Here is a 7,488-nt window from a genome sequence, read left to right as displayed (position 1 = left end):
TTTTTGGAATGATGCCTTCAGCTTGTAGTTCTAAATTCTAATGATCATACGGATGCCATTCTTTTTATGCAAATGTTTAGGTTACTAAGCGTATATTCACTTGTAAAGGGTCCCAATGTTTCCAGTGGAGATATGATAAATACTCAATTGAATACCATTTATCGCCTATACTTTTCTCTCTATTTGTTAATAGTATAAAATCTGCTATTCCTGATAGTAGATTCCTTATGTTTGCGAATGATTTAAACATTTTTAGAAGAGTTGATTCGTTTGCTGACTGCATATCTCTTCAATATGAGTTGAATACTCTTGTGTTATGGTTAAAATCTATTGGGTTACAATTTAACATCGACAAATGTAAGTCTATGTATTTTACTAGGAGTCCTTCACCTATAGTAAACGCATACTGAATAAATGGAGCAAGTATAGATATGGTCACACGATAACTGACTCCTCACATCTAGAGCAAGTCCAGAGGCGTTTCTTATCATCTGCCGCCAATATTTTAGGAATACAGCACATAAAGCATGATTACCTTCTTGTCTCTAATAAGCTTGGATTGATTTCCTTGGTTGATAGACGTATAACAGCAAATCTAGTGTTTTTGAGTAAGCTAATTAATGGTTATATTGATGTTCTTACCTTACTCTCCCAAGTTAACTTTAGAGTTCCCCCTCGTTTTCGATCATGTTTTCCTTTCCATCATACTAACTATGGTAAGAACAACCCAATTGATCGTATGATACATTTGGCCAATGAGCACCCTACCTTATTTAGTCAATAATACTGAATTTATTATATGTATTTTTAATTATCAGGGTTGTGAATTTAATGCACTAAAAATAAAATAAAAGTTAAATAAAAAAAAATGTTTTCAAACAAGTCAATTGACAGAATTTGATTAAAAATACTAGAAAATGAACTAAAAAAGCAAAATATGACATGAAAATGCGAAAAAATGACCTAAAAAATTTAAAACGTCAAAAAATGCAAAAATATGTAAAATAAAAGTTTCATAGATGAATTTGTAGTTAAATAATTCAAATGATGTACTTACAAAGCTATGTTTTACAATCACCAAAAAAAAATGCACTTTCCTATAAATTCACAGCCCTATTAGTTATTAATTACTTTGTGTCGTCAAAATGTTATGTATTATTTATGTTATATTAACCGATATTTTTAATTATTTTCTGTTGCCATATATTAGATTATTTAAATGTTTGTAAAATGTAATTTTGGCTGTGTCTAATTAAATTATTTTTATCAAACCAAAAGTACTTAGTTGATATTTTACGAAAAAAAGCACACGGAAACACTTAAAACATGAACATATTATGGGTAAAAATTCTTGAAAATTTAATAGAAGGCTCCTAATATATTGTTTCAAAGGTAGATGAAAAATATCAAAAATCCGTAGTCACAATTTTTTTTTCTAAGCATTTAAAGTTCAAATTTTGACAAAATACGTAAAAATGACGAAAATTTGCAAATTATTTTGAGTTAGAAATTCATAAAATTTTTTCTATTTAAATCTAAGATTAGAAAATGTAATACAAGATTCCTCATAAGATTGTCTATCTTTATTAACAAAAAAATATCAACAAGCAAATTTAATTAAATTTCTTTGAGCGTTTTAAGTTCATATTTTTCTAAGATTGGATGTTCACTCAATTTCTCATGTAGCGATTTTGTTATTTTGTTGTAATTCAAAAAGGAATTACCGTAGATACTTGAAAATTTTACTGAATGTTTATATTTTCATTTTATATACACTATAAAATTTTGAAAATATTATGACTCTTTTTGAGCTGTTTACGGTCATTGTCAGTTTTCAATTTTTTTAGTTTTTTTTTTTATATATATCAATAAAGTTTTATTTGTTGGGCCAAAATTTACGGAATGCCGATTATTGACAAAATTGATTTATTTTTTATTGTAATTTATAAATTATTGACTATAGGAACTTGAAATTCTCAACAAAAATATTTATATGCCCATTCTATAGAGATGGTGTAAATTTCAAACGGTTTTAAATTTTTGTGCTATAATAGAAATTTTAGAGTTTTCTGTTTTTTCCGTAAAATATCAATAAAAAAAATTTTGGTTTGCTGAAATTTTTTTAAATTTTCAATCAATAATTTATCTCGTACTTTGTTCTAACAAATGTGAAAAAATCTCAAAGATCGGAAGTTACAATTTTTATAAATAATCATTTAATAGCATGCTTATTTTTGTAGTTAAAAGTTGATAAACATTTCAACTTTCAATATAAATACTTATAAAGAAATAAGACTTGAATAATATGCAGAAAAGTGTACTAGAAAAGTTGCTCTTTCCAGTAAACCACTAAAAAGTTTTCTGCGGGAAAGTTCAAAAAATATTTATAGATGTAAGAAAATTATATTTATAAGAAATCAGGTGATTCTGCGATATCGATAAAACGATGTTACAAAGTTAGTTATTTCATCGTAATTCAAAAATAATAGTAGAAGGGAATGGACATTTTTACAGAATACTTATATACAAATTATCTAAAGATTATGTAAATTAAAAAATATTTCGACTATTTTTCTGCTTATTATAGGTATTTTAAGTTTAGGTAAATTGATAATCAAGACTTAATATTTTGTGTAGGGATACCTTTTTCTTTGTCTTCCGACCTAGGAGTTTTTTATTAGAATAGTGATATAGCAACTTATGTGGGCTTAGTAAATGCCTTTACATTTCCTTTATTTTTTTTTCTGTGGGATAACGGCTTTCTATACTTAGGTTTGTACTTGCTATTCATTTTATAGATTGTACTTCGCAATTTATTAATTTATAAAGACCACACGGACAAAACTTCACTAGACAGTAGATCAATATTGGTGTTTATAAATTCAAATTACGAGTAGTAAACAGTGACCGATACGTTAGACGATTGTCTAATGACTGGATCTTCTAAATCATTGATAATAATATAAACGATAGTTTTATTGAATTGTATTTTGTAAGTCTGAGCGTAGCCCACACGCCCCACAGTTCACAGTAAAATACTAAGTACAACAAATTACTAAATATTAAAATATCTAATAATAATATCCTTATCAGTTATTTACGGTTCGCTTGTGTCGTGTCGGGAGACGCGATGGTTGAGAATTCTGCGCGGGGTCACTTAACGCACTCGCAGGCACATGTCAAATATCTTGTTCCAAACAAATGATTAGTGAAAATTTCACTCGGAAGACACGGTTCTACTTTTAACAGTACGCTCTTATAAATACTCCGATTTAAGTTTTGAAAAAACTTATAAATTCTTAATAACATTTCAAAGGCATCGCTCGTGATACAATTTCAAAAATATTTTTCATTATTTACTGACAACTTATTTACAAGTTTAATTATTTTTATTTGAAAAGTTGCAATTTTTCAAGTTTTGTAATCATTTAAAAAATAATATTGACCATAAAAATTCAAAATGTATTCCGACCGATGCATCAACCAAGTATTGAAAAATCTAAATCCGTTTTCAAAACTTATGTCGGATGACGCATTCTAGAGTATGGTTAAATTTAGAATGTGTTATTTTCAATAAAAAACGGGCTGCTGTAGAGGCCCCTTAAGGGTACATAATCTGAATCTAAATAAGGAAAATTATTTTTGATTATATTAATTGATGTAATCCTTTAAAAATATATATTATTAAAATTATTATTTTTAGTGTACCTTCGGATAGTGTACAATTTCCAGTTTTGGGAGGCTTAATCAAAGAGTACACTGAAAGTAATCTATAAAGTTGTAAGAATGTCGGACATGAAGGGTGATCATTGGGACCAGCGCAGCGGATTGTCTTAGGATTCCAAAAAACTTCTAAAATATATGTTATACAAGTTATAATATAAAAAAAATTATACAAAAATAACGTTTTAGGAAAGTACTGACTTCTAACGAATCTTGATTGAATTTAGAAGAAAGGACATAATGAAAACCACATTCATCTAATAAAAATAATGATAAGTCTATTGTGGATTTCAAAGTAATTCTTAATGATTCGGCTGTGTTTTTGGTTAAGAACTCTTCATCTTTAATATGTCCTTCAGATAATTGACTCTCCCATTCATCTAACCATACTAAACATTGATTTAATACCTATAATTAATAATATACATTGGATCATTCCTAAGCCAAATATTATGATTGAAATATAATTATGTAAAACATGAATACACAACATTTAATGTACAAGCAATATAAATAATACTTAGCTTTAAATTCCACAAACAAAACGGCTTGCTACCAACATAAGAACATATTGACTATAGACTATTAATTATAGTTAATACAGAACACAAACACTTGGCCACAAACATACAACATATAAAAATCCTTTATATCGTGACCCTCTTTCCGAATGCCTTCAGCTGGGAATTTTCGATTCATAGCATCAAACATATCATTCATTAGTAGTGTAAACATTTCAGTCTCTAAAGAATCTTTTAAATCTGTACATTGTTGATCACGATAATTTAACCCAATAGCCATTGATTTACTAAACAGCTAAATGTACAACATACGTCAATAAAATAAAATTTAAAAAACTTATGTTAACAAACATATTATTATTAAGTTTTAAGCCTATGATAAAATTAATCAAGATTCAGCAGTCACATATCACCTGTGTGGCGTATTTCACTTTCATTTTGGCTAAGCTGTTTAATTCTATATGGTTTTTAGTTATTTTTGGACAAATTTTTAATGGATGCAATGAGTCTAGTTCAAATACTTTACAATAATGTTGCCATTTCACAGAGCCCTTTCAAGGATGTACCTGAAAAAAAATAATTTAAATGTTTTATTTTATATTGTAGTAAATATATTAATTGAATGTTGCTTACTTTTAATATTTTTTTTTGTTCTAAACGGTTTCTAACATTCTTAATAGTATGAGGGGCGTCACAAAATACAAAAACTTTTCGTCTGCTGTCAAATGGGTTTGCAAAATAACTTTTTAAATCAGCCTTACTTCCACAGACCCCTAAATGCTTAAACATAGTTTTGTTTGTAGCCACGCCATCGCTTGTTAGACCTAAAATTTGTAATCCAGCATCTTCTACCAATAAAATGGCTTTTATAACTAGTTGAGTTAGATCAATACCTACAATAAAATAAAATGTTATTATGTAAAAAAATTATAGTTAAAATAACCAATAATATAGACATAGAACTAAAGAAGCGGAAAAACATTTCTTACCCTTAACTGGTCCTTTTGATACAAAAACAGCTATTGGCTGAGTGACATTATCTCCTAAACTCTGCCACATAAATACTAAACCATGGTCTGCAAGCTCAGAGCTATCTGCTTTATTGTCAACTTCACCACCAAAGTCTTCTAATCCATTATATGTTAAATTCCTACTATTGACATTTATACTAGTTCGAAGAAAAATTTCATCAATCAACAATATTCCTTTTTTCTGATTTTCAGTTTTAGATAAAATTTTTTTTTTCAATAATTTAAAGAAACTATTGTCAAACCCACACTCTCCTTTAATAGCTAAAAGATGTCTTCGTACAGTATTCACACAAGGTAATGGTAAAACATTATGATCTCTAAGAAACTTATAGCCTGAGGGAGAGCTATAAAAAAAAATTTATAGTAGGTATTAAAATAAAATGCATTTAAAAAAATATATAAATAGCATAAACTTATTACCGAATCCGGAACAATAAACACAGCATCATCCAGCTTTGGGAATACCTTCTATTTTTTGTGTTTTTAACTTTAGCAGTTGAAATTATCTGCTGTAGTAGATCTGATTGCATATTTGTCAACCCATATTTTTTAATTATGTCCAAAACAGAAATGTTTGAAATTTCTTGTAACTTTTGTTTGTTTTCATTTAAGCTAGATTGAAGTCTTTTAATTTTTAAATTTGACCTAGTAGATCTTACTTTCATAATTTGTCTACTATTCCTTAATTTTTTCAATACAGCTTTTTTACTAGGAGAAAAATATGGATTAACCTTTCTTCCACCTAATAATCTAAACTGTCTCTTTTTAAATAAACAGAATACATAAGCCTTTTACACATCAAACATATTTTACTAAAAAAAATTTAAAAAAATACATACATAATGTAATTATTAAGTTTTAAACCTAGATATGATACACAATATCGACTTACCTGCTGTCAAGTAATATTTTTGAACAGTTAACATGCTTCCAGTAACCATTTACAACTTCATATTGAGAACCATACACAGATTGTGAACTAGGAAACTTTGAGACAAGAACAGCTCCATAACATACATTTATTGAATCCAGCATAGAAATAATACTTGAAACTGTATCAGCAGTAATTGTAGTTAACATAGTCGGGTAAAACATTTTTTGCTCTTCAGTAGATAATATTTAAAATAAAATATGTATAAACAGCTCTGAATCTGTAAAATAAATTACTCTATTAATATAATATATATAAATATACATATATATTAGTTTAATCTATAAAATTAACTATTGAATTCATGATTGTGACATAGTATATTATTATCAATGAAAAAATGCAATTAAAGAAACAATAATTAATACCTGTGGTTACAATTATCTGTTTTTCTATATTTCGTTGAAAATTTTCATTGTACAATCCCATTTTGAAAAATGATACTACTACTTTATTTTTAATTTCTATTAAATCACTAAACCAACCAGCAGGTAATCTAGTTGTAGCATGCAACTCTGAAATAGTGTCGCGAATGGACATATTCTGTCTGGTAATACAATCATCATTTGAAGTCCAAATCATGTTTGTATCATTAAGATCAGCATATAATATTTTTTGTTAAAATTAATAAAAATAATAATGATTAATCTGTTTATAAATACCTCTTTTAGATTCAACTAATGTCAACATTTCATTTTTTAAATCATAAGATGTTTTATCAAGGTCTTTTTGCACCTAAAAATATTTTTTTAATTTTAGATAGACACTTTTATTTATTTAACACGTTCACTGCGGATCATATTACAATACACATTCAAATGTGCGGGAGTAATATTCAAGGGTTTTTTTTTTGGTGACGCCAATTGGCGTCATCCGCACCACATACACTTTGCTTTTATCTGACGCTGATTGACGCCAATTGGCGTCATACCAAATTTGTTATGCTAGGTAAACCAAACAGTTACTCACAACTATTATACCAAATTGTTACTTTATTAATTATTATTTTACAATGTGAACACGTTATTATAATTTAAAAAAATGGAAACTGACTTAATATTTATAATATTTATTATTTACTATTTTATTTTAAACTATTTATGGAAATTGTTGAAACATGGTTGATGACAAAGACTGGGCTTTTCCGGACAGCTTGGACAGAAGTATGTTGTATCTTTTCTTATCCCTTTAGAATAACACAGATGACATCTCTTTCTGTTAGGTCTTCTAGATTTTCCAACATCGTGAGTTTTTGGGAAATGATTAGTATGTGATACTGAAA

Source organism: Acyrthosiphon pisum, chromosome X (genome assembly GCF_005508785.2).
Source record: "Acyrthosiphon pisum isolate AL4f chromosome X, pea_aphid_22Mar2018_4r6ur, whole genome shotgun sequence".
NCBI classification, from domain to species: domain Eukaryota; kingdom Metazoa; phylum Arthropoda; class Insecta; order Hemiptera; family Aphididae; genus Acyrthosiphon; species Acyrthosiphon pisum.
Note: the sequence above shows the minus strand (reverse complement) of the source record.